This window comes from Pseudochaenichthys georgianus, chromosome 16 (assembly GCF_902827115.2).
Source record: "Pseudochaenichthys georgianus chromosome 16, fPseGeo1.2, whole genome shotgun sequence".
NCBI classification, from domain to species: domain Eukaryota; kingdom Metazoa; phylum Chordata; class Actinopteri; order Perciformes; family Channichthyidae; genus Pseudochaenichthys; species Pseudochaenichthys georgianus.
This window is the reverse complement of record NC_047518.2, coordinates 39058455-39085549: the sequence shown is the minus strand read 5'-3', so window position 1 is coordinate 39085549 and position 27095 is coordinate 39058455. Positions and strand designations below refer to the sequence as shown.

At 43.1% G+C, this 27095-nt stretch overlaps 1 protein-coding gene across 1 annotated transcript in view; it reads left to right on the top strand.

The window, feature by feature from the left end:
- Positions 1-27095, top strand: part of erfl1 (Ets2 repressor factor like 1) — a 41682-nt gene that overhangs the window by 1726 nt on the left and 12861 nt on the right. Inside the window, 1 exon segment of the mRNA XM_034101595.2 lies at positions 1826-1991. The gene's annotated coding sequence lies outside the window, so the exon portion shown is untranslated.

Here is a 27095-nt window from a genome sequence, read left to right as displayed (position 1 = left end):
CTGACACGTTTCGTCCTGCCGGTTTCCTGTGTGTGAAGTTTCAGTCCAACATGTTGATCCTCTCCTCTCCAGCCGTGTCTCGGAGCTCAGGCCGATGTAATGGATTATTTCCCGGGTTTGTGCCGCTCCTCGCCCGGCCGTCTCATCCGTCTCTGTGCTGTCAATACTTGGTGGAAATATTTCCGTCATTAAATGGCATTTGGGGAAATTTCTCCCCACGTCACTCACCCTCCTCCCTCCTTCATCCTCACCTCTGCACGACTAGCTTTGAACTCCTTAACCCGTCCAATTATTTATTATAATATCAGCGATTTAACCCAATTTAACTCCATGCAGACACTTATTATAAATACATCTCTCCATATCTATTTACAGGGATAACAAGCAATCATAATTATGATTATAATAATAAGAAAGGCAATAATTGTTGTGTTAATGGTAATGACAATAATACTTATAGTAATAACAATACATCATCATTTATATTATTTTAACCTGCATTCATATTACAAGCATGATACACCATGTTTTCGTTTTAAAGTCATGGAAATACATATTCTAAAAATGATAATTATAATAATAGTAATTATTATTACTATTAGTAATATTATGTTTGCTGTTAATGTTATTATCCAACGAATAATCTGCACTCAGTTTATTTCACAGATTATCCTGGTTTTTACTTGAAATTCCACCTTTCCCACTTAATTTACAATTCTGAAACTAAACTATGACAATATTCGTTTTATAATTGTATTTGCTAAGATAAATGTATTTGATTTATTCTTTCAAATTAAAGAAATGCCTTTTATTTTTGCTGCTGTTCTTCCCGTAATTCCCTTGTCATCCACTCGCCGCCCCTTCCTCAAAAAGCAAATATAAATATGGCTTTTTCGTTTCGTATCTGTGTGTCTGATATTTTGCTTCATTTTTAGGGAGATGTTAGAAACATTATGTTTGAATATTTTCTTATTTTTGCAGATGTTTCCTGAGTTTTCTTAGGTCCAATTTATTCCTTAAAACTTTTAAAAGTTATTTGGTGAGGAATTAAGATTGTTGACGTATACCCTGCCTTCCTAATACATCTCTCCTTTCTTTGTTTTCCCTCTTATATTACCTTCGTCTTTTTTGGAAATAGACTATTGGTTTTCTTTTGTTCATCAAGGCTCTCTCCTCATCTCACCCGGAAAAAAGAAACTCCTGACTGTTGCGAGAGGCGGGTTTTGATTTTTTTTAAATGCTCTCATCCTTAATGTGTTGTCATCTGGAAAGCAATTTCGTATGATCAAAGTGCGGCTAGTTAGTGCGGTCAATATCTTTTCCAGCAAGCTTCTCATATCGATAACCAGACAGCAGAGCCTCTCGCTGAGCTGCACGCAGGGCCTCTGAATCTGCACCCGGAGACAAAAAAAGCTATAACCTATATATACTTCAGAAGACTTCCTTATTAATGCAGCAGAATTATAAGTTCACTGTGAGAAATGCCTGAATATTGCAGAGAAATCAACTGCAGGAACCATCAGATGCGATGAAGCCAATTGCAAATAAGTGCGCAAAAACACGCACAATTTAAGTTATTATAGCGGTGATTTAGTGATTTGTTTCTCTTTCATCGTGCTGGCATCTCTTCCTTCCTACTGTATGACACTAACGAGTAAATAAGGTGATTGATCGGTGGTCGATGTGGCAGCAGTGGTCCTGCGGGAAAACAAAACACCGGACGCGGACGTGGTCCCGGAGTTTGTTTACGTATTTAAATGTCTGATTGTGATGCTTCTTTTGTGTCTAAATTGATGATTAAAAGTCCTATATTTTTTTGTTTTAGTGACTCCTTCGTGCAGTGCGACAACAGCACTTTCCCGCGTCTTCCCTCCCTCGCTTCCGGGTCGGAACAACCAGCGTTGCGGCAACAGACTTCACTTCAGTCCGAGAAAAGTGATCGGGCTTCGGCCTCAGGAGCATCTCTGAGGCGGGGCGACGCGGAAGTCCAGGTGGGTGAACTTCCTCCTCAACCTGCCAATATCTCATCTGCCTTTGCTTTCCCTGCGGATTTTCTTCTACACTTTCCTTTATTTGTCTTTTTAAATAATTTCATTAATTGTTGCACACATTTTCACATTACCCTATATAAGTTATATAAGTTCATATATAAGCTATATGACTTGTGTGTTGGAGATTTTAGATTGAAGACAGGAGCTGATTGAGATATACATTTGGACACCTTTAGATTTCAAATCTAAAAAATATCTTTTAATAACATATTGCTGCACAAAATGAAATCTTCGACACTCTTCCTGGCAGATTATGAATAAAGACTATTGATTGTGATATCATGGCCAATTGTTAACATTGCCAGGCGTTCTTCTTCAAACAGTTTGATCAGATTTGGATTCAGGGTTTTTATTTTTAAACACATATTTGTTTTTTCTGCGAGGCACCAGGGACCTGTTTGTGAATAATCAAAGGTGTGAAATGCAGTAGCCCTTGGCCATTAACCAATCACATGCAAGATTTTCCTCAAGCCACTCAATGTCTGAACTCTTCCTCCGGCTCTTGATCTGTCTGATTTTAGCTCCTTTGCGCACCTTCAAATGTGAGTTTCATTATTCAGCAAGCATTACAGTTTGGCTTTAGACACTTCTACCTGTTACACTCGGCCAATCGAAGGACTCCTCTGTATCTTCACCATCTCTAAGCCTCTGTCCTGCTCCCCCCCTCTCATACCCCTGTCGTCTCTCGCTGCCACACCTGGTAACTACAAACTTGTACACAATAATAACAGCCAGATGTATCCATCTATCTCTCCATCTAGCCTGTCGGCAGTTAGTGGAGTGGCTGAGAGACTTGCAGGCGTGAAAGGTCAGTTAATCAATGGCGCACAATTTGACAAATCCCAGCGACTCTTATCATCCTCACGGGCGTTTAGGGCCGAAAGGAGGACCACCGAGATAAATGCTTAATCCTGACTGCACTGTGAGAGAGAGAGGGCAGATACAGGAGCGCTGCATGCAGACATGTCGGGAGGCTTTGAGGGAGATGGCGAGTGGAGAGAAAAATGCAAGAAAGAATCAGACGTGGCTCAAAGCAAAACTGGAAGGTGAACAAATGTGCTCGCATTTGGAAATGACAGATTCTCCTTTCCTCTGTCACACACAAAAAGACTTTGTGGCCTTTATATCATCAAATTCGCCTCAGGCTCGACAAGCCATGCACATGCCTTCTGGGTTGACATCGGAATCCTGGTTTGGTGCTGCTGTGTGTAAAGTTGAGAAAAACCTGAGGAAAACAAAGGTGTATGAGTGGTTGAATTCTCCTGTGGCATGTTAGCCCGCCCGCAGCAGTGTGCAACCAAGAGGAAAATGAGCTTTTGTCCACAAGGCTGGCCTCTTTTTTCTCTCAGTTTTCTGAACTGCAGGGGTTTGGAAGGTGGCACCATTTATTTGCCCTTATACTTTAACCAAGGATCAGCCCATTGACATGACGGCAGATATTTTGTATTGAAGTGAAAGGCTTTGTGGCGGTTGTATTGGCATTAGGTATAATAATCAAAATTGATTGTCAACAAAGCGGATTTCTCTACGTCCGTGTCTTTTTTTTCTTCAAATAGGTGAGAGAGCTGCTTGAGCAGTCACAAAGACAGAAGCTCATGTCCTTTATCTCCATCTCAATAAAGTTCAGTGTAATTCGATTGAGATTAGTTGCACTGGCATGACAGCAGATCCCTAGTATTGCCAAAGCACTTAGGAGGCAATGACAGCACCACATCGACGTGCGCTAACACATACACAACCCCACGAGACTGGCCAACCTTGTAGAGAAGCAGAGAGAGGGAGAAAGTGAAGGATGGAGGGACAGAGTGACGGTCAAGTCAAAGAGGTTTTGGCAACATCTCAGGACGATGAAGTTAAAGGATGATAGAAAGTTGTCCAAAAAGTGCGGGAAAAGAAGAGGGGGGGGGGAATGACGAAGGGACCCGGATCAGAGCTGAAGCATGACAAAAAAAATATGAGAGAATGATTGAGTCGCAGGGAAAGTGATGGAGGGAAATGAAATGGAGGAAGCAGGGAGAAAGGAGAAAGGGCTGAGGACAGAAAAAGGGTAAGATGAGGATAAAGGGAACAAGAGAGGATACAATGTTTAAGAGTGATGTACGAGAAGAGGGGAGAGGAAGGGATTTACTAGAAGAGAGATTAAGTCAAGTTGTCCCCGGTCAGTCATTAATCCGATTTAAGAGCAATTAAGGTGAGACTGATTCCTTCCTAGAGAGAAAGAAATAGATGGAGAGGCTGAAGAGAGGGGGGAGAAAGAGAGGAGACAGCGAGGAAGAGAAGAAAGGAGTGATTGAACGAGAAAAGGGGGTAAATAACACAGGTGTCCGAACTCTGAATGCTGGTTAGTGGACGCGTTCGAAGCGATACAGAAAACATGGCGACATATTTGAAACTGTGAGATGACGTTATTTTGCACTGTTGTAATATTTTACTACATGAGCATTTTGAAATAGATCCTGTAAAGCTGCTGAAGGTCAAAGCGAGTTTAGGGCTAAAAGTACAAGATGTATACAAAAAATCAGGTTTTGATGGTTTCTCTTGTATATTTTTCAATATAAGACTTTTCCCGGGAGATCAGCATCACACAGAAGGGACTCCTGACACTGATGACAGAAGCGTAATGCGAAAGCAACCATGCAGGACCTCCGGTCTGCACGTTGGAGCTCCGATACCTGTGAGGTGTTTTCCTTTGGGAGCGGAGAGTCGGGAACGAAGTTGAGTTTAAGGCGAAAGCACAGAGGCTGCTTCCAGGGCCGAGAGGATGTAGAGTGAGGGACAAAGCAAAGACATTTCTGCTTTGAATTAAAAAAAAAGAACAGAAGCAATGAAGGTAGTAGCTCCCCTCCTCCTCCTCCTCCTCCTCCTCCTCCTCCTCCTCCTCCTCCTCTCCTCCTCCTCCTCCTCCTCCTCCTCCTCCTCCTCCTCCTCCTCCTCCTCCTCCTCCTCCTCCTCCTCCTCCAACACACCCCTCCAATCCCCGCTCGGTGTGCCTCGTTGTTCCAGATGTGTATCGGAGGTCTCGAGGTTGACACAGGGGTCCCTCCACTGCTGTAGCATTTCTATGTCTATTGGGAGATGGTGGTCCCGATAGCTCGGCCGTGTGACATGTACACAACAGTACATAAATCAAACACACACGCACGCGCACAGACTCCATTTATCTCCCACTCAAGCAGTGCGGTGATAGCAGCCAACTCTGCATAGAGTCAGAGAGAGGGAGAGGTTGTGGTCCGTCTTGTTAAGTGGGAAAGTAATGGGTCGCTGTGAGAGGTTTACTTCTGTTGCTGCCATCTCCATTGTTCCTTCCCCAGTGTGTGTGCCTCTTTTGTTTGATGTGCTTCAACACTAGATAGCACACTCCACTGCGTCCGTAATTGCTGTTCCACCCAACGGCAGGACAGGGGTGTGTTATTATGACGCCTGTTAGGGCAAAGAAGGGAGCAAATTGAAAGCTGAGGTCATGGATTTTGTTGTGCGACATTTTGGGCTTCTGATTGGAAATGAATTGACAAGACTTCATTCACTGCTGCTCTTCAAAAGGCATCTTACCATTATGGGGAAAAATGATCTCCTTATTTTTAAATCATTTCCCAGCTTTTCTCCAATTAAGATTCTGTCTTGTTTTTTCGGTGGCGCATCCATCGCAGTTTCCGTGCCCCAATCTGCAGCCCGTCAGAAGTCGCAGATTGAGAGGCCATTTGGCTGCTGTTGACAGGAGGCAGAAGCTATCGACAGGGCCCTGCCGGGGAGGCGTGTCTCGGGCCCCACGTCCAAAGCGTTCGTGGCGTTTAATACACTGTAGCAGTGGTCTTCACAGCCCTCACCCTGCATGCTACTGCCATGAGGATCAATATGCACTGGGTTAGAGAGAAATGGACCATCTGATGCTCACTCAGAGAGGGGGATGAGGGAGTGAGAGAGACAGAAACAGCAGGGAGGGCTGGGACAGCGAGGGTTTTTAAAAAAGCAAAAAGAGAGGAACAGGCTGGAGAAATGGCATGAGGAGAAAAAGAAGAGAGGAAATGATTAGAGGCACGTTTTAAAAGACGTGGAGGCAGAGCGCTCAGCACGGAGATAGATAGCTCGGGAGACAAAGTGGTCAGCGGTTGAAAGAGACATTCAGCGGATAGAGAAAACAGATTGGAGTGAACGGCGATAGACAGTGAGAAAGAGGAAGACTCTAGACACAAGGGAGGATACACACAGGAAAGGAAAAAAGACATAAGGGAAGAGAAGAGTGGGAGATAGGAAGGGAGAGGGGGCGGTAGACGAAGGGAGGGGGGAGAAAAACAGAGAGAGAGAGAGTGGTGCGGGGGAAGAATGAGGAGGAAGGGAGGGGAGGGGGGTAAAATTTCCATCAGGTTTTCAATTGGGGCGGATCAATAGTGTATTAGAGCTCACCTTGACCCCGTCTCTCCCCCTTCTCCCCGGCCCAGCACACAGGCCAAGCTTCTCTCCCTCACAGCAGGGGACAGAGAGGGGGAGAGATTGCATTACGGCCTCCCTTTCTTGGACCAAAGTGGCATAAAATGGCACAATAAAAGCAAGAGCGGACAGAGAGAAAGAGGAAAACTAAGTCGCGCCAGGCAGAAACACAGAGGAGGTGGGAGACAGGGAGAAAGGGAGAGAGGGGTGAGCCGGAGGAGACGCCAGCGGGTGATGTCGTGCCTGTTTGGACAGATCTCTCGGAGAGAGGAAAGCGGTCGGGGGGCCGGGGAGCGTGTGCTCGAAGACATGACTTGTTTGTATCACCACTCAAAAAAGACAGGTTGCAAACTAAATGTATCACACACACACACGTACACACACACACACACACACACACACACACACACACACACACACACACACACACACACACACACACACACACACACACACACACACACACACACACACACACAAACACACACACGCATATGAGGGCAGATATACACTTGCATCTTCAAATTGTGTATATAATTTGTTGCATTTTCATATTGGTTGTATTTATGTTATGGTTGCTGGGTCTCCATGTCTCCATGTAGTATCCACACACACTCATGAATAATCACCTTAACACGAGAAGATAACAGTTAAAGGTGTATTAAGATATTTCTGATCACGAGTTGGATTCATGCTATTTATGCACACCTTAAAATGAGAGCGATGTTCCAAGTCTATTTTTCTTCTGTTTAAAAACGCACGTGACATATTCTATTTTAGCTCAAAAGCTGCTGCTGCTTTGCACACGGGCCGTTTTCAGTTTGCAAGATTCTTAGACATTGTGTTAGGTGTGAAAGTAGCAGATTGGTGACTAGAACATGTGTAGTTATAATCGGTCCAACAAGAAGAGGAAAGCATGTGGAACTATTCTGGGTCTGGCAACACGATGAATGTTAGTCACAGACCTTTTTGCTACATGTTGGTCTCCACCAGCAGCACCTGCGTCTTTACCCTTCTTTCCAAAGCTAGATGTCCAACACAGTCCCACAGAAAACGTGTAATAGCTACGTTGGTCGACGGGGCAAAACGTAGTATATTCACAAATAACCCTCTCAAGACGTGACATGGATACAATAAGCTCAAATGGAGCTCAAATCATCTTCGTAATATCTGTCAAACTATAGATCCTCCACATCCACTGGACGTAGATTTTAAAAGTACAGAATAAACTTCTCGCTAGAAATGTAATCAAAAAGCATTTTCACGGCCAAACTATCCTACAATTTAGGATTTTCCACTCAAAATAAATCGGGTGTCCGCCATGTTTTCTTTCTCACTGCAAAGTGTGCGATCACGTGACATGGACACCGGTCATTAGAAATGAATTGGACGCAAATATTGTATCCATGTCACGTCTTGAGAGGGTTATTTCTGAATATACTACGTTTTGCCCTGTCGACCAACGTCGCTATTACACGTTTTGTTGTGGGCTCAAAGATGTTTGATTCTTTTCATAAGTTTCTTGTTAGCCAACTAGTGTACATTTACTTTGCGCAGGCGCACGTGATGGTTGCTTTTGGTTTTGGGCTCGTGAGAGCTTAGGGACTCAATCATGTTGCCTGTGAGTCGCAGAAAGAAACTTTGAGCTATATTTGTCTGTAAGATGTGCAGAGCTGCAGTTGACTGTTAACCCTCATTGTGTTGACACTATAAATTCACTTTTTCACTGTTTATGTTAAATCACATGAGCTATCATAGTCATGTTGTAGCTTTCGAAAGGACCTATAAAAGCCCTCCAAAAAGTAGGTGTATCATTTTCCAAGGATATGATTAGCAGACCTGAGTGTTATTTCTGGACTGCGGTGAGAATGAGTTGCACATAAAGACTCAACACACACACACACACACACACACACACACACACACACACACACACACGCACGCACGCACGCACGCACGCACGCACGCACGCACACACACACACACACACACACACACACACACACACACACACACACACATACACTGAGAGAGACACATAGACTATAAGGCTGGTAGGACACTCTCCATCACTGGAGGACGGTGAGATGTGAAGCGGTTTGAGGACAGAGGCAGGGGGCAGAGGCAGGGGGCAGAGGCGGCGCGTTGATGGGGGGGAGAGGTTGAATAAAAAAAATTGATCTGTGAATTTAGCATTTAGACACAGTTTACAAGAGGGGAGGCAGGAGCAGAGGGGACTGTGCGGGGGAGGACACTTAACTTTACAATAGGTCAGCTCTACCTATTTGACTAACTGTAACACTGACACCCTGCGTTTGCATGCTGCTGTGTTGCATATACCCCAGAAAATAAAAAACACAAAATACAATTCTCCTCTCAACGATCCATCTTTGGGCGAGCGTGTGATTTAGCTGTTTAGACAGGAGCTTGTTTGGACAAAGCGCAGGCCTACTAGCAGCACCATCCTCATCTCTTCCCCACATTTCCTAATGCTGTTCCTATTGTCACCTATGCACACTCTGGTGCACAGACGCCCGACAACAACACACACACACGTGCACGCACACTCCTATCTCTGACGCACACACACAGTAACACACAAACTCTGTCCCACTCGCTGAGGGGGAGAAAAGGGAAGAAAAAAGGAGAGAAAAAATAAATCGATCGCCGGGGATAGCGGTGCGCGTCGGAGAATCGTATCTTGTCAAAATAATATATTACCCTCATCCCCGCCTGATCGATGCGGTGGATTAGGGACGGAGGGCTCCCTCTCTCTCCCCTCCTCTCTCTCTCTCTCTCTCTCTCTCTCTCTTTCTCTCTCTCTCTCTTTCCCTCCTCGGTGCTTGGTGCAGTTTAATATTTACCTCCGTGAAAGAGCGGCCGCGACGGCTCTCAGCTCTAATTGATTCCGACACATGGGGCTCTGTGCTCAGGCTGCGGATGAGAGAGGGAGGGCCGGGCTGGAATGCAGAGGGAGAGGAGGATAAAGAAAGAGGGAAGACAGGAAAAAGGAAGGAATGAACATGAAAAGACAGACAGAAAAGACAAGAGGGAGGGAGACAGGGCTGGAGGGTTAGAAAACAGAGCAAAATAGTGGAAAATGTGGTGAATGCATGTGCTTCTTTCAAAGAAGGAAGAGACAGAACACATAAGGAAGCAGAAATAAGATGCAGGAAAGGGTATAAGTGAAAAGGCCACGATTGAGTATAAAAAAGTGGATGGATAAAGTTTACAGGGTTGATAGAGAGACACGGGACTAAAGGATGGAGGTCAGAGGAAATATAGTTGGAAAGGTGTAAGATACAGATGGGAGAGCTTAAGGTGGAGAGGGAGAGGAGGATAAAGAAAGAGAAAGGAAAAAGGAAGGAATGAACAAGAAAAGTCAGGAAGACAAGAGAAGAGGGAGTGAGAAGGGGCTGGAGGGTGAACAATGTGACATGTGCTTATATCAAAGAGGGAAGAGACAGAACACATGTATAAGGAAGCAGAGTTAAGCTGCAGGAATAAAGGAAATTAAAGTTACTGTACACTCGGTTGCATTCCACGACTGAATTTGAGTGGTCCTAGTTCGAGTCCAGGTGGGACCTCATCTTAAAATGTTTATTAAGAGGAAAAAACAATAGCTTTTGCTTTTTAAAGTATAAAAGACAAGAGTACGAAAAGACAGAAGGACAAGACAAGAGGGTGAATGCATATTCTTATTTCAAAGAGGGAAGACACAAAAGGCATCTATAAAGAAGCAGAACTAAGCTGCAGGAATACAGGACAGAGTATAAGTGAAAAGGCCACTATTGAGTATAAAAAAGTGGATGGATAAAGTTCCCAGGGTTGATAGAGAGACACGGGACTAAAGGATGGAGGTCAGAGGAAATATAGTTGGAAAGGTGTAAGATACAGATGGGAGAGCTTAAGGGCGAGAGGGATGGCAATGTACCTTGCACAAATGGTCGGGAGAGGGATGAATGGAAAGGATAGCGGAGAGGAAATGAATCAGGAAAGAACGAGGGAAACGGAGAGGAGTAGGTGGAAATGGGACAGCGCTCGGAAACGTCTCCAGGATAGCAGGAAGAGAAACGGTAGGGATGAGGGCCGAGGAGAGCAAATGAGAGGGGATTAAGAGAGCGACATGAAGATGGATAGAAACTGAGGAGTGAAACATGACGGGCGCGATGTAGAGCACCAATAAAAACGCGAGGAACGGGCTGGGAAGAAATAAGGGGGGGGGGGGGGTGATGGAAATAAGAGCGTGGCGCAGAGGTGACAGAATGATATCAGGTGGGATAGACAGAAAGCAGGAGTGATAGCGGAGCGAGAGGCGGGAGGTAGAGAGGCGGGAGGTAGAGAGGGACCATATTTCCCCTTGAAGGAACTGGCCTGTCATGCTGTTCCGCCAGCTCAGAGCAGCTCTATAAAATACAGCGAGCAGGCGGGTCGTGTCGGGTGACTTATGTGTATATCTAGGCTTTGTCAATATTTCTTTCTGTCTTCCTTCCTCTGTGCTCCCCTATTGCCTTCTCGCTCCTCTGCTCTCTTTTTTCCAATTGTTCCTCCGCTCCCTCTCTCTCTCTGTGTGTGTGTGTGTGTGTGTGTGTGTGTGTGTGTGTGTGTGTCCCAGTTAAGTGTCTTCACAGCAGCCTTGCTCATCTTTGATCCTCTTCCCTCTATCAAGTGGGTGCAGAAGGTGTGAGTTTTGGAAGCGCCTTTGAGCGTTGGCTTGCGAGCCGAACACCACCGCGGCACGATGTCTGCAGGACTTGGCAGGCGTGGATCCCCCTCGGATTCTCCATTATGAGACAATAGAGGCCGGATGATGAGCCTTGCAGTTGAATTGACATCATTGACAAAGCGCCAACACAAATAGTCTCACTGATATCACAAAGTCGGTCCGTAAAGTCAAAGACAAGCATGCAAAGACTGGATTATCCCACCTACACGGTCCATGTTTTCCAGTTTCTTGCATGTATGAATGAATGCATGTGTTTGGGTACGTCTCTGTGTGCGCACTCTTCTAGTCAGCCCCGATACAGAAGCACCGGGTGGCAGTCTGATTTATTCATGTGGTCCCAGGGAGGATTGCACCTCCTCTTCCTCATTTGGCATGGTTCAGTATCCTGAGCACAGGCCTGCGGACACCCAGGTCCATGGGGGGGCAGACTTCCTGCCGATACTCTGCCCCAGTGCACAACTGGTGGACACTCGCAAATTACCCTGCTCTACATTTTCATGTATATTCATTAAGAAAACATGTCAAAACTTCTCAGAAGATTTCTGTCTTGACAAACATGAGAGGTTGTAGCAGTGTTGGAAATATACTCAGATCCTTTAAGGTAAAAGTAAGTCTCTGTTACAACGTGGACATGTTACTTAAGGTAAAGCAACATGTCCTTCATTCATCAAAAGTAAAACAACTAAGTATGCAGAATTACTCAAAAGTGTTGTATTACAGAATATGAGATTATTCAGATTTTATGACTAACCAATTTGTAGAATGCATTTTTTTAATTTTGCAAATCGTCAATGTAGAGCAAATGTGGGACTCAGTATTGCACAAACGTTACAACTCTTACTATCTACTCAATACTTGTATTGTAGGAACATATATCGTATAAACACATCATGGTATTAATGTAAGAAGTGTTGAATACATGTGGTGCAGTAAAAAGTATTTCATTCTGAGATGTTGTGGAGTAAAAGTATAAAGTGGCAGGATATGGAAATACTCAAGGGAAGTACATCACATGTAAACTATACGGTATGTGAGTAAATGTACTCTGTAACATTCCACCACTTGTAGTTGAGCCGATACCTTGACCACACGTACTTTTTGAGCCCAGTTCGAGTCCAGGTGGGACCTCATCTTGGATTGTAGAAAACAATAGCTTTGGCCTTATAAAGTACAAGAGAAAACTGCCACCAGTGAGTGTTCTGCGGATCTATTTTGAGCTGCTCGACATCAGAGTGTCACCGAGGAAAGAAAAGACACAGGACTTAGAAGTTGCACTCGAGTGAAACATAACTTATTTATTTCTACAGAACAAGCTGAACATTCCCAATCTATCTCCATGACTTCCTTTGTCTCTGATCTATTGGCTTTTTTCTCCCCTGTCTCTCTCCGTGTGTCTGTTCTTTATTTACACCTCTCCCGTCCCTCTGCAGTGGCTCAGGGAGCGGTAACAGAAGTGTCACTTGTCATTATTGGCCTAATTCAGTAATCCGTCATCGTGCACTCACTGTATGCAGCGCATTATATGCCGGCACAGCAGGTGTACTACGCACTGAGGTGGAGATTCGATTTGACACGCACACACAGGCGAGAGGGCCAACGGGGGCCGGGACAGACGGGCGCTGAGTGTGTGTGTGTGTGTGTGTGTGTGAGAGAATGGGAGATGGAAACACGGATTGAAAAGATGGAAAGATTGAATTTTTTTGGTGTGCCTCGTTGAAATTCGGGAGTTTGTTGTGTCTTGATTATGTGTGAAATATTTGTCTCTACTTCAAAGTGTGTGTGCATCCATGTGCTGCGTATGTTTCATGACCCTAAGGTCCAAGCAACCCATTCAACATCCAGTAGGGTGTTTACGTTAGATACGAATATGATCTCCAGTACAAAAACAAGGCTGTTTTTAAGGTGGTTTCGAGTTGTTTTGATTCTCAACATTTGTGTTCTCTCGACTTTCCGTACCAATAATACATTTGTCATTGGAAAGGTGTTAACTTTAGGCATGCACACACACTTTATTCCTGCCTTTATTTGAAAGCTAGAGAGATGTCAGCGAAGAGATAGAAGCGATGACATGCAACAAAACGACATTGTGTTTATGTGGTCAGCATTTTAAACCCTTGAGCCACCTCGACGCCCCCGCATTTTATTATTAGATCATTGGGAGACACTAATAATAATGGACTAACAGGAAAGACACTGGAACAGTAATATTACACACCCTTAAGGGATGTAAGAGCAGGTTAACTGGCCAGGTGTTGGCCAAGGTTTCTCTCTGTACTCTCTATAGTCTACAACAACAACAACTTGAAGCCATACCAGTGTTTATCGAATTCACCCCACAGTGGTTCAAACACGATTCAAACACTACATCTCATAGCCTTGTTGGATGGTCCTCTTGCAGCATGTTGGCCCATCAAACCCAAAGTATGGGAAAAGGCGTGATTAAAAAGGAGGAAACCATTAAGAGCATTAAAAATAGCTTTGGTGTTGGTGAGGTTAGGTAAGATGTTGGCTTTGATGACAATGTGGAAGCTTTGGATACAAAACAATAGTATGTTACATCCCTGAAGCAGATGCTTGTTAAATCTTCTTCTCTTGGTCTTATATTGTATGGGTTTGTATATGAACACATATTGTGACAAGACAGGCCAGTCCATGCGTAATATAAGCTAATATTGCCCAATTGATTCGTATCGCGCTACCATATATATCTGGTTGACTGGATCACATTACTCAAACAAGATGCAGGCGCAGTACTTGCTGTGCACAATTGTTGGTACGATTTTACATCCAATCTACGCACTCTTATGACACTTTAGTCCGATAACGGGACCTGTAGCCAAGCAATCAATTCATTTCCCTCTTAATTCAACTATTTTGAGGTGTATTTAGGTCTATCATTCATACCTAATGTTTAGTTTGTATTGAGTCATTCCTGTCCCCCACAATTTGCAGACATTTTGTTGTGCAAATGCTTTCTGCCTGGCTGCTGTACGACACCAATTAATCATAGTGCTTCCCTGGAAATTCAGACAAAGCGGCTTGCAGTTATTGATGACACCTTTTCGCAGCAGAGTCACCGGCTGCACTGCACTCTCAAAGGTCAACACTTGGTGCGCTTGCTGTTCAACAAAGCTGCATTTTCCCCACATGTCACACGGTATTGATTGCATACATTGCGGTAGGGTGATCCCCAGTCAAAAACAAATGGTTCAATTGAAAACGATTAGAAGGCAGCATTTTTTTTTAAGGAATAGTGTCACTATCGCCTCCCTCGGGGTACTATGGTGCCAGCTGCATTGCATTCTGGGTAGGTAACTGATCCAGAGAGGGATGGGGTTTTAGGTTTGTGATGTTGGAGCTTCCCCTTCTCTCTTTATCAACGGCAATTTGTATGTGAGCGCTCACCTCTGGGTTCCCAGTGGGCACGGTGGATTTCATCAAGGTCTTAACCCCACAAGGCTACAAATCCTGTTACCACTGTTAGTGTTTTAAACTGTTTAAACTATCAAAAAGCTCCATGTTGAATCCCAGGCTGCGTCTGAGTCACGCCCAGACCACGCCGAACCGTACGGGTCTAACTGCATTTACTTTACTTTTTTCCTCTTCTGTTATTTTTGCTTCATATAACACCTGCCTTTTCCACCGGTTCATCAAACCGCAGCTCTGAGCCCAATCCGAGGGGATTCAGGGCTATGGGTTTGATTTCATCATTCCTTTTTTCATTAACAGCAATTTAGCAAAATATAAGACGCTTTTATGTGATTTGACTATCTTTGGATTCTTGTAATAGAAACCCTTTTGTTTCAGCAGAAGCTCCTGCATGTAGCTGTAAATCATTGCCATTGGATTTGTGTTGACTTCTAATATTCATGGTAATCAGCACCAACACTCCTATAGGCATTCAAGTCATTACATACTTGCAAGTAGCATAGTGAACCTTTTTAAGGGCTAAGTTTAAGATGATTACAGCCTGATTGTCCAAACATTGAAATATGGCTCATTGTTGAATACAAATTAGATTGAAATGTAGTCCAAGTGTTTTAAAGTTCAAGAGTGAGGGCCAATTATTGCAAGAAAAAAGACCATAAAAGGTCGGTTTACTCAAAATATAAGTCGTTGCTAATTGCCTACATAGTTCAAGATAATAGTTATTAACGCAATTGTTTCACTTTTTCAAAAGCCCTCTTCCAAAAAGCACATTTTCTTAAACCTTGCGATAACTTGTCTTCTCCTCATTTATCGTGTGATTTTGGAAATAAAAGTTTCATAATCTGAAAGCCAAGACTTTGTTTGTTTAAAATCAAACAAAACACCCGAACCCTGAAAAAATAGTTGTTTACGTAAATCCACATTTATTCTGAAATGAGCCGTTGCGACTTCCGACTGATTTCGATAGAGCGGGTCACATATAATATGAAAAACTGAGAGTCCACAGATTATATTGGTATACATTTCATCCCTGTGCGATCAAAACTCACCAATAGCGGGTAAACTTTACCCGTTGGCGGATATAGGTATACAGCGACCTCTGGCGGTTCTAGTGTTAACATGCACATTGTCGTCAGGGAAGTAGAGACGCATAGGCCTGATGGGTAAACTGAGTGTGTTGGTTTATATTAATGGGGTTTGCCTGAAATGTAAACAAAAACGACATGTAATAAGTTGGTTATTTTGGACTTTGGAAAATGTTGCGCAGATAAAAACGTTATCTGTGAGGCGTTACAGAAGTATTACCGCTCATCAACTGATAGCAGAACATGCGTAAAAGTTAACCGAAGCTATAGAAAACAACGCTATAGTTGCTGCTCGTCTCAATGTTTACTCACGATCAAAATAGTGGGAAATGCAGATGTTTCATCCTCTTACATTTGTGCAGTCTCATCCTTGTTGTAGTCCACTTTCCCCGCTGCTGAATCTCCCCCCTCACACTCAAGGACAAACAGAAAATGGGTGAGTCACACAATGACCTCATTTAGTTGGCATTCAGACATAACTGCATTACAAATAAATGTGAAGATGTTCTGCTTATAGAAACATTAGCTCTATAATTGATTCTCAAGCCGACTGCTAGAGACCTGAAATTGATTTTATTTATCGCGGTTGGATGCCTGATGATGATCACCGACTGGAGGTTTATTTTCCATTATATGATCAGAGGCAGTCAATACGCTCAATAACCCTCCACTCATCTTCTCCCTGCTTTAGTGCCATCAAGTGTTCTTCCTGAATAGATATTTAAATCCATTCATAATTATGATATTTGTGCAATAGCATCCAGAAATGACGGTAAACCAGCCTGGAATGATGTGGTACATAACAGACTGCAAAGGAGGGGAGAACATGAGTTTAAGGAGGGAAAGAAGTAGCAAAGTTGTACAAATATAATAGAGGAAAAGGAGGAGGGAAGTAAGGAAGGAAAGTGTTTGAATTATTATCCTGTATATGCCTGAGTGGACATGAGACAGAGAGCAGGGGGCGATATGGCGAGTTGTTGAAGAAGAGATGAGAGTTGAGCCTGAAGGAGGGGAGGAAAGAGAGGGGGAGATAAAGATGGAGAGGGGAGGGCTGATGATGAATGGATGGAGAACAGGGATGAGAGACGGAGCAGCATGAAAGAGTGTAGATACGGTGCGCGGTCCCGCTCCGAGGATGATGAAACGTTAATTAAAGTAAACGAGCTACCTGAGCTCCCCGGCTCACCCCCTGTCACACTCTGTCAGGAGACAGAGAGGGGAGAGAGGGGGGGAGGAGAGGAGGAGGGGGACATTTGACTGAACAGAGGAGAAGTTGGGTAATCCAGCTGTGGCTTTAGTTCAAGGTTGATTTCTGCCACAGTTTCAAGCAGGTGGACCGATGGTTATCACTGGGTTTTATTACGCCAGGTTATACACAATGTATTTCAGGTGAGACTCATTATCAAGGGGAAATGTACATTGTTATGTGAAGAATACAAAACACTATTAGATAAAGGGCATGCACATCATATTCAATTATAAATACAAGTTATTCTAATTTACATATTGCACAACAGTGGTATTGCAGTTTTTTTTTTTTTTTTTACATTATTGCACTTTGTGTAATTATCCAAACTGGCTCTGAGCATATTCCGCCACTTCTGATGGCAATGTGCCATTGAGCTCTGTTGCAGTGACGTTTACAACATATAGGAACTTAATATGCACATTTCACATTAATGTATCACCTATCAGTGATTAGAAAACACACGTTTGACAAAGAGCCTAATTTCCCAATCGCATTTTTCTGCACACATCTACGTCTCTGCCTTGTTTCCCGTTCGGTCCACGCTACATTTATCCGCCAAGATCACCTTTGTTTCTTTTTGTAATGCTCATATTCATTCAATTAATCTGGACTCTAATTTGTTTATATATTTATTTACTCGGTCTCGCTATCACTCTCTCCTTTTTTTTCATCTCTCTCCAACGATTATCCTGGCGTCTAATTAGAAATCGATGCGGCTGGGCCGGCGGGTATTTGCAATGTGTTTGTGGACGTTGAGAACAATTCCCCGGACAGAAAAGACTGAGAGAAGAAAGGAAAAAGAGAGGAAGAGGAAACGCTACACTGCACTGCACAATTCACACACACACACACACACACACACACACACACACACACACACACACACACACACACACACACACACACACACACACACACACACACACACACACACACACACACACACAACCGGCTATACTGCTCGCAGCTATTATTCTTGCTAAAAAGCAGTAGGCTAAGTAAAAACAGAGAGAGAAAGCAAGAATGGAAGGAAAGAGAAAAATGAAAAGAAAAATCATTTTTTTAACGACTGGCGCGATGGGATGTTTTGCAGAATTGTTGAGGAGTATTTCCTCGTCTTTTAGGAAAACAAACAACAACATCTCTGAGTGGAAAAGTCCTTCAGATGTGATGGCCTGCTGCATCTCACCCCGCTGTGCCAAAAGTCAAGCAGCCAATTCACCAGGAAGTTAAGAACATGCACTCAATATAAGTGCAAATTAATATGTTATAATAATTAATAGGCCTACGTTTTATTATTATAAATATGATGCGATAATAATGCATGCACGCTATTATAAGGAGCCTTTAGGCCTCCATGCATGCAACATCGCGCGAATCATTTGTCCACATTTCGCAATCTATTTGTCTATTTTTTTAAGTTTATTGTAGTAATATCAAGTAAAAACCACTTGAATTATTTTTTTTAGCAGTTTTTCCAAAGATAACTTTCCTGATGAAGTTTTGTTAGTGATTTCCAGATCTTTCCTTTACATGTTGCCACACGTGTGGGGACGTGTAAACATTAATGGGGACATAACTTGCCACACTTAGAGTGATCTATGGCACACATGTCCTTCCTCTTCCTCCTCTTCCTCTCCGGCGTCTTGTCTGATGCTCACACCGAGCCAGAGTCGCCTCCTCTCCGCCGCGTCCCGTGGAGACGAGTCGGTGTAGAAGCGACGGGTTAGCGCCATTACCGGAGCCGATCGAAGCTAACCGGATTAGCAGCTGCCAAATGAAAAAAGAAAATGTAGCAACCAAGTGAAAAAAAAAATGTAAGGAATGAGAGCCTTGCACTTTTATTAGTTCAGCTTTACACCACGGTGTGTTTACCGTCTGTGCTCTGCGCTTTATTGGCTCCAAACATAATCTGTTTTTCAGACGCTGTTTCTCTCTGTGTTCTCTGTTCATCATCGCAAACGAGATGCATCACTTTGTGTGTGTGTGTGTGTGTGTGTGTGTGTGTGTGTGTGCGCGCGCGTGCGTGTGCGTGTGTGACTTCATGGCTGCACCAGTCAGGAAGTGTCGTATCGGGAAATACAGTGTTGGAGTGTCACCCCCCTCTGCATGATGAGGAAAACTGAATAACTTGCCTTTTCTCCTTGTTGCTTCGCATTTCATCAACCCCTGTGATGCTTTACTTGTGCCAAAACCATCAGTCTGGGCTCCCTGTTTTGTGTGTGTGTGTGTGTGTGTGTGTGTGTGTGTGTGTGTGTGTGTGTGTGTGTGTGTGTGTGTGTGTGTGTGTGTGTGTGTGCGTGCGTGTGTGTGTGTTTGTGTGTGTGTGTGTGTGTGTGTGTGTGTGTGTGTGTGTGTGTGTGTGTGTGTGTGTGTGTGTGTGTGTGTGTGTGTGTGGTGTTGCACTTGTGTGTCTTTGTTGCTCTGTGCAGTATAGCAGTAAGTCATATTTGAGGCTCTATCCTTGCATTTTATGTCAGTCTGTCTTTCCATCTTGCACGCTCATTAAACGTCCCTCTGACACACACACACAGATATGTACACACACACACACACACACACACACACACACACACACACACACACACACACACACACACACACACACACACACACACACACACACACACACTCCATCTCTTTCTCTCAGTCTCTCTCCCTCTCCTCCTTCTTCTTCCTCCGCGCCTCACGCTCCCCTTGCCCGTGGCTATATGATCGTGAAAAATGTGTTTACAAAACTCGCTCTCTCGCAGATCAAACCGTACGGACGAATCAAAGACTTTGGAGAGAGGAGAGAGAGGCAGAGAAGAAGAGAGAGAGAGAGAGAGAGAGAGAGAGGCAGAAAGAGATAGAGAAGGGGAACGAGCAGAGGGTGTGTAGAGGCCTCATAATTTTAAAATTCTCTGTGTGTTATTCTCTTTTTTTTCTCCTTGTGTTTGTGTTTGTGTGTGTGTGTTGATGTCTGCCTGTATCTCCTTTGGTAATACAATATCTGTAAGGCCCCCAAAACAACTATCTGCGTCTCACAGTTAAACATGAGATAATGCAATATTGATGTCTCCTTGTCTTTGCTATAACGCAATACTGGGTCCATTCTGCCTGGACACACTAACATGGGCCGATAGTGCCCTCGCACTTAAAATAATTACTGTGATCCTGTAATACATTTTAGAGGGAAGCTACACAAATACCAAGTCCCCAAAGGAATATAGTCGGGTTAGTGAAACCAGAGGAGTTGAGAATACTCCCGGAGTAGCATCAGGTCACATTTCAAACAAGTATTCAGCAGGAGACGCACAACAAGTCTAGATAGGACGTCATTATTTATCATTTGTGCCGCTTTGGATATCTGAAAAAAGATAATTGAAGATGCTGCAGGTTGACCCAATTCAAATATTGCCGTCGTGAGTCCTTTGCGTCCTCAAACCAACGCGCAGTCAGAGATTGTACTCTTACGGTTAATCAGATTTTCGTGCATATGATTAATTTTCTACCTCGTGAATTCATTTGAAATATTTCCTAATGCATCAAATTGACCCCCAGTATTGATCAAAGTTGATGGACTGTGTAAAAATCAGGAATTCGAACAGAAACAACCGCAGGACGTTGTCATTCTCACGTCTTAGTATTTTAGAAATATCTTTTAGAAATGATTACAAAACTAACTTGAGTATTTCTGAAAGCAGAAACACGTAGAAGTGGACAAAAGTTGGGTGAGGTTTCATATTGATGAGTTAAAACAAATTGGAAAAGTTTTGATACCATTTGCTGAAGTTTTAGGATAAGTCTTGCGCTGACATGGTCGGCAACTTTTGTCAATTAAAGAAAATACATTTCCATTCATTTAGAAATATTTAAAAAACTTAAGGTCAGGCTATTTTGGAATTTTCAGAAAGGACTTTCTTTGGGATTATCCTGATTAACTCCTGTTGTGTGTATGACAGACATGTGATGTTTTTGTGAGAGGAGAGAGGGTCCACGATAATGAGACAAGGACACGATAAAGTCGTAAAAAAGACAAACAGTGGGACACAGGAGGGGAGGAAGAGTAGTGTCAGTTTTAAGCTGAGGAAGGGGGTAAAGGGTGAGGAGAGGGAGGGAGGGAGGGAGGGGGCAGACAGACAGGCTGGGGGAGCGATTATAGCGGGGTTTATGTATGAGCTATTGATTGAGTCGGTGGTGACTTCTTGAGTGGTTAATTCGGGAAGTGAGAGCGATAGAGAGAGTAACTCACTGACCAGAGGGAGGGGGGGGTGAGGGGGAGATAGAGAGAGCATGATGAGGATGAGTAGAGAGAAAGAGGAGAGCATTTCCTCGGGTAAAAGAGTGGAAAACAACACACTGTTTGTAACGGATTATGTTGTGGTTCTTAGTGACTAATAAGGTTGCTTTTAACCCTTGAGGCTTTGTGGAAATTCGCTTTTTCACTTGTTGTGTTGGTCCCGCAGAACCCATTGCTGTATGTGTTCAACAAATAATACACCTTTCCCCCTTATTCAAGTAAAGATGGATTATACCACTTCTGATTGCCACAATTACACGTAAAGATGACTAAATACAGAAATGACAATTAAGCATGTACATCTTCTGTTCCTTTATTTGTCCCACAGGGAGAGTTACATACAACGAAGAGACGGTACAAATAAAGACAAAAGTAAAATAGTATAAAGAAAGTTGCAAGCAGACATTAATACAAACAATCTAATAAGAATCCAAAGTAGGAAATATAAGTCATATTATTAAAGTGTAGTGGGTTTGCTATGGGCTATGCGTGAACCGAAATGTATTGTTTTTGTTTGGACAAGTAGTTCAGAAACAGAAAAATGCTAAACACGTCATAGTTACTTATGTTTGGGTTCAATTAACCCAGAGAGGTCAAACCCTTGACCTTGGTCATTGATGGACCTCTTATGAATAAAGCTCCTTTACTGACAATCACATGGTGCACATGAAAATCCATTTATGTTTACATGTGTTTTACAGCTAACACCAATTCCAAATTACATTAGCAAGCTCTTTTAATTAAATTAGGTCTATAAGGTATTGAGGTAATATGACTTTATAGGTACATTGGTCTGTTTTAAGAGGCCCAGCTTCTCCATGTGAATAGAAGATTACACTTCAAAAACATTGTTATGAAGTTCATACAGTGTGTCAATGTCAATTTCAGTGAGCAGAAAAAGTCTTTACCGCTTTTATTAATACATTTTTCCAAAGAAATGTTTTCGTTGACATTTACGGTTTCCCTGTAGAAGTATCTAAGCAGCTGCTTTTAAAATCCTAAACGATTTGTCTCCATATAAGGCCACTTCTGTTGCCTTTTACAAACTGCTCTTCTCTCTCTCTCTCCCCCCATCTTACCCATAAACAGGCACACACACACACACACACACACACACACACACACACACACACACACACACACACACACACACACACACACACACACACACACACACACACACACACACACACACACACACACACACACACACACACACTTCTTTGGTCTCTATAGGCGTGAAGTTGAGCCCTATAGTACCCTCATCTGTTCACTGGAAACAACAGATGGTTTCCTTGTTCTCACTGCATCACCTTGTCAGAGGAAGTCAAAATCAAAAGCAACAACTAGGAAGCAAGGTGACGTGTGCAGCACCTGCGTCTGTGTGTGTGTGTGTGTGTGTGTGTGTGTGTGTGTGTGTGTGTGTGTGTGTGTGTGTGTGTGTGTGTGTGTGTGTGTGTGTGTGTGTGTGTGTGTGTGTGTGTGTGTGTGTGTGTGTGTGTGTGTGTGTGTGTGTGTGTGTGTGTGTGTGTGTGTGTGTGTGTGTGTGTGTGTGGCTCTGGTGTGAGGACGCGTGTGAACTGAAGGATCTCTATTACAGCCTATAGATAGATTGGTTATTATTCTAAATGTGTCCAGTGCATATTGGTCGCAGCTTCGTTAGTAATGCATCTCTCACAGTTTGTTTGCTGATAGGATATCCTGCAGTCCAATTCCCTACAAGCTGCGTAGGCTACGTGGGTTTTGCGTAAATACGTGTGTGTTGCATGTGTGTGAGTGAAGGTCAGCTCGCCGGCGCAGTTTCTTTTCCTATTTCTCTTCCCTCTCGCGCAGGTTTTGATCTCTCAGCCGCGAGATCAAAGGCGCTCTCTGGCTATTAGTCAGCGCGAGCCATTGATCCCTCATCGATCCACGCGAGACACAGCCGCCCCGTGAACACCGCGCGAGGCTCCCCAAAGCTCCTCCCGTGCGAGAAGGAGAACGTAAGAGATGGAGTAGAGTAACGTGTGTGTGTGTTCGTGCGTGTGTGTGTGTGTGTTTTCTAGAGCCAAACTCGAGCTTTTTCTTTGCCGCGGGACATGAAACAATGAGGCTCGAGCCGGTTTTAATAAAGCGCGCTTTCCCTCCTTTCAACTCTGGCGCGAGGCGGACGAGCCGGCAGCGGAGAGCGATCGATAATTAATGACGATGAATAATTTAACCCTATCGATTGATACTTTTTCTTCATCCTTTTCCCCCTTCTTTCCTTATTTCCTATATTTTTTTAAGGCCGGCACACTAATACCGTTTCACGAGCTCACATCCTCATCTCCACTCACCTCCTCTTAAACTTGTTGGAGTTCTCCACCTTTCGTGAAACCCTTAAAAAAATCCTTATTTTTGAGAAGATAGTTTCCCATTTAAGACACGTGCAGTCTAAACTTTACCCAAGACTCACCAGAGCAGAGGTGAATATCTTCAGTATAGCGACAAATGGACAGACCTAATGGGTTAATCTGAAAGTATTAAAAGACAGACTAATACTTTGGATTTTTTGTCAAGAAGAGAACTATACAATAACCCCGTTCTAAAGGCGTTGAAGCGGAGGTCTGTTATTAGACCAACTTTGTTTATTGATTACAAAAATTGCAATGTTGGACATTTCTCTGTTGTCATAGCTGGGCTAATGTTTGTCCTTTAAACCTCACATTGGTCACACAGTCGCTATACCTGCTGGTACATGTATTTTCAAGCTGTATTTCTCTAAATATTGTTCTATGTTGGTGGTTCTGCTGTCTGAGAGGCTCTCTCTGTGGAAAGGGCTCAGTATCTCTGCCCCTGCAGTGTGGAGTAATGGCTGCTCTGTGGGAGAATGGTCACAGAGCCTCAGTTTTCCTGTATCTATACATCATGGTTAAATATCTGACAGTACTGCACTGCTGTCTGTCCCTATTACAGTGTAGCACTGAATTCTCACTCTTTCATATGACAGTATGATATACTGCAGGGCTCAAGGTACAAAGGAAGAAAAGTGGAAATTCAGCTACAATGAAAGTCCCCATGTTGCCAGTATGTGTTAGTGGAAGCACATCTCCGACTCTTAACACTGATAACATCGTTTTTTTTCAAGCAATCACTGTTTAATTTAATTAAATGATGTGTCTATAAATATAACACTTTCAATGGATGACTTAAGAATAACTTATTCCTTTAGTCAAAAGATGTTAAAACAGACAAGTAATGTAAAATGAAATATAAAATATTAAACCCAAAAGAACATTCTCACTCTTTAATCAAGTGTCCCAATTCCATAGTTAGTTTAATATCCAACAAAAGGCTTAAAGATTTGTAAAATATCCAAAAGAGAAGGGAAAGTCCGGTTTCGTTTTTATTTTTGAAAATGGTTTACTAGTGAACTAGGAGGGCAAATAATGTAGTTTTGGGTTAACTTAGAGTAAGATAATGTATTAAAAGTCTAAACATTTTCATTCAGACATATCTTATATCTCATTCTCTTATATCATGGGAGAACCATTCTCATTCAGTTGTGCAAAACAAAATAGCTACAAATTATCTGCTGGATTTTGCCTCGATCGGTATTGGCCAGCGTATTACTTTCTGTATAACATTGTGAGGTCGGTAAATATTTGTTTAAACGGCAAAATAGAAGAAAAAAAAACATCAACATTTTACATTTTTGAAAATAGATGAAGCTAAACCAGAAGACGATTAGGCCACTGATCAAATCTGTGTTGACTTTCCTCTTTAACATTTGGATGGACAGGTTCTTTTTCCGTCTTCCTCCTGACCAACCCTCCCCCTCCCTCTCTCTCTCTCCCCTCCTCGTTTCTCCTCTCTCCTTCTTTCCATCTCCTCTAACAAACCCATAGCAGAGTCCCTCTGTTCTTCCACCCTGAGGCTGACCAGTGTGTCAGAGCTAACCAGGGAGAGGAACAGAGAGAGAGAGGGAGAGACAGAGATAGCAGAAGAGAGGCAAGTGAAGAGAAAGGGAGAGAGAAAGTGGGTTCAGTTGGGCCTTTTTCAGGGGCAACCGGGAAAAAAGGGAAGATGAGACAGATGTTCAGAGCCCGTTTCATCTTGAGGAAAAAGAAAGCGGGAGAGGCCAGACTCTTCGTGCCTCTCATGTTTTCCTATCTTTTTATATCGTGACCCATCACTCTTTCCTTCTTTAGACAGCACTGGAGATATAGTGTTGCCTGAATGTCAGTGTGCCCCCCCTTTCCTCCCTCTACCCCAGTCACTCTGCAGAATTTCAAAAACATAGTTGGTACTTCACTGTTTCCTCTTCCCTCCCGTCAGTGGCCTACTAACCTCCGCAGCAACGCTTCTGCTGACGGGCTGGTGCTATAGATTACCCGCCTGGCTGCAAACTTGCATCAGTGTGTATCCGTCAGTCCTGCTCGGGAAGAAGATGTTCCAAATATGTTTCTCTTCAAACCTGAAACAACTCGTGGACTCTAATGAAACACACTCAGATGTTCTTGGACAGTAATAAGGGGCACATCACAGAACACCAGTTTTAACTCAAAGTAATGACCCTAGTTGTGACGACTTTCCACGTGGTTATAGAAGACCTTACTGAGCACCAGCCAGACCCCCACCTCCATAACCTTGTGCACCAGGCGAACCTGTGTACCCACTTTCAATGGATGACAAAGTGATGACTTATATATTATACTTCCAATTATGAGCATATCTAATAAGGCTTTCATCGTGTTTTATTGTGTATTTGAATCAGCATAAAGGACATTATACAGTATGACTCTTAAACTCATAATTGTGTGCAATAAAACTAAAGAAGTGCAAAAGATAAGAGAAATCAGACAAGATAATAACAGGGACAATGAGTGCAAACCACATACGTTATCAAATCAAGATTGAATCAGCTATTAACAATATATTCATATTTAGAAAGGATCAAATGACTAGAAAATGACCACTTGATTATGCAGTTGTCCTCAGCCAAACTAAGTGTGTTTCAAAAATAAATACAAATAGTGTAAGGGACACACTTACATTGTTCAGGAGTTGGTTTAGAGCAGGGGTTCTCAAAGTTTTGATGAGTTAGGGCCAATTTAGGTACCCAATATTGGATTGAGGGCCGCCCAAGAAAAAACGGAACACAAAATAATTCCAAAACAAATCCTTTCTTTATTGTACTAACCAATTACCGCAAATCGCGAGATGCCTAGTTGCCATGCAACCAGTAGTCTAGCAAACTTTCCACAAGCTGTCATTCATAATTTAGGAATGACAACCCAGGGGGCGCAGTTTTACCATTCTTAAATTCCATTCTAATTCTTACTAGATACAACCATGGAGGATTAAAATATAACGCATGCATTTCAGCGTGTCACATTAACTATCGCGGGCCGCCAGAAACATTTCCGAGGGCCGCCATTGGCCCGCGGGCCGCACTTTGAGAACCCCTGGTTTAGAGGAAACAGAACCAAAGGAAGTGAATACATTGACTATGTGGCCAAAAAGCACAACCTGAAGAATGCTGTTATTCCAGTGTGGAAGAAGTAAAGTCACAATATCAACCTTAGTGTGATAATATGTTGAGGTTGTGTTTACAGCTTATTTCCCACAAATCCAGATATAATCCTCTTTAATGGTTGTTTAAAAGGTTGAGTCTTTTTGTGCTAATTGGAAGTTGAGCATCGCACTTAATACCCTTTTTTTGTCTTTCTGAATGTTACCAAATCCTTGTTACTTCTTTAATAATGGCTACTCGTATTCCAAGGCGAATATCAGGATCTTTCTGTTTGACTTCCTCTAATACCCTTTGAGCCTCGACCAGCCTTGACCGTGAGTCCTTGCGTCTTCGTGATGTCCTAAAGACAGA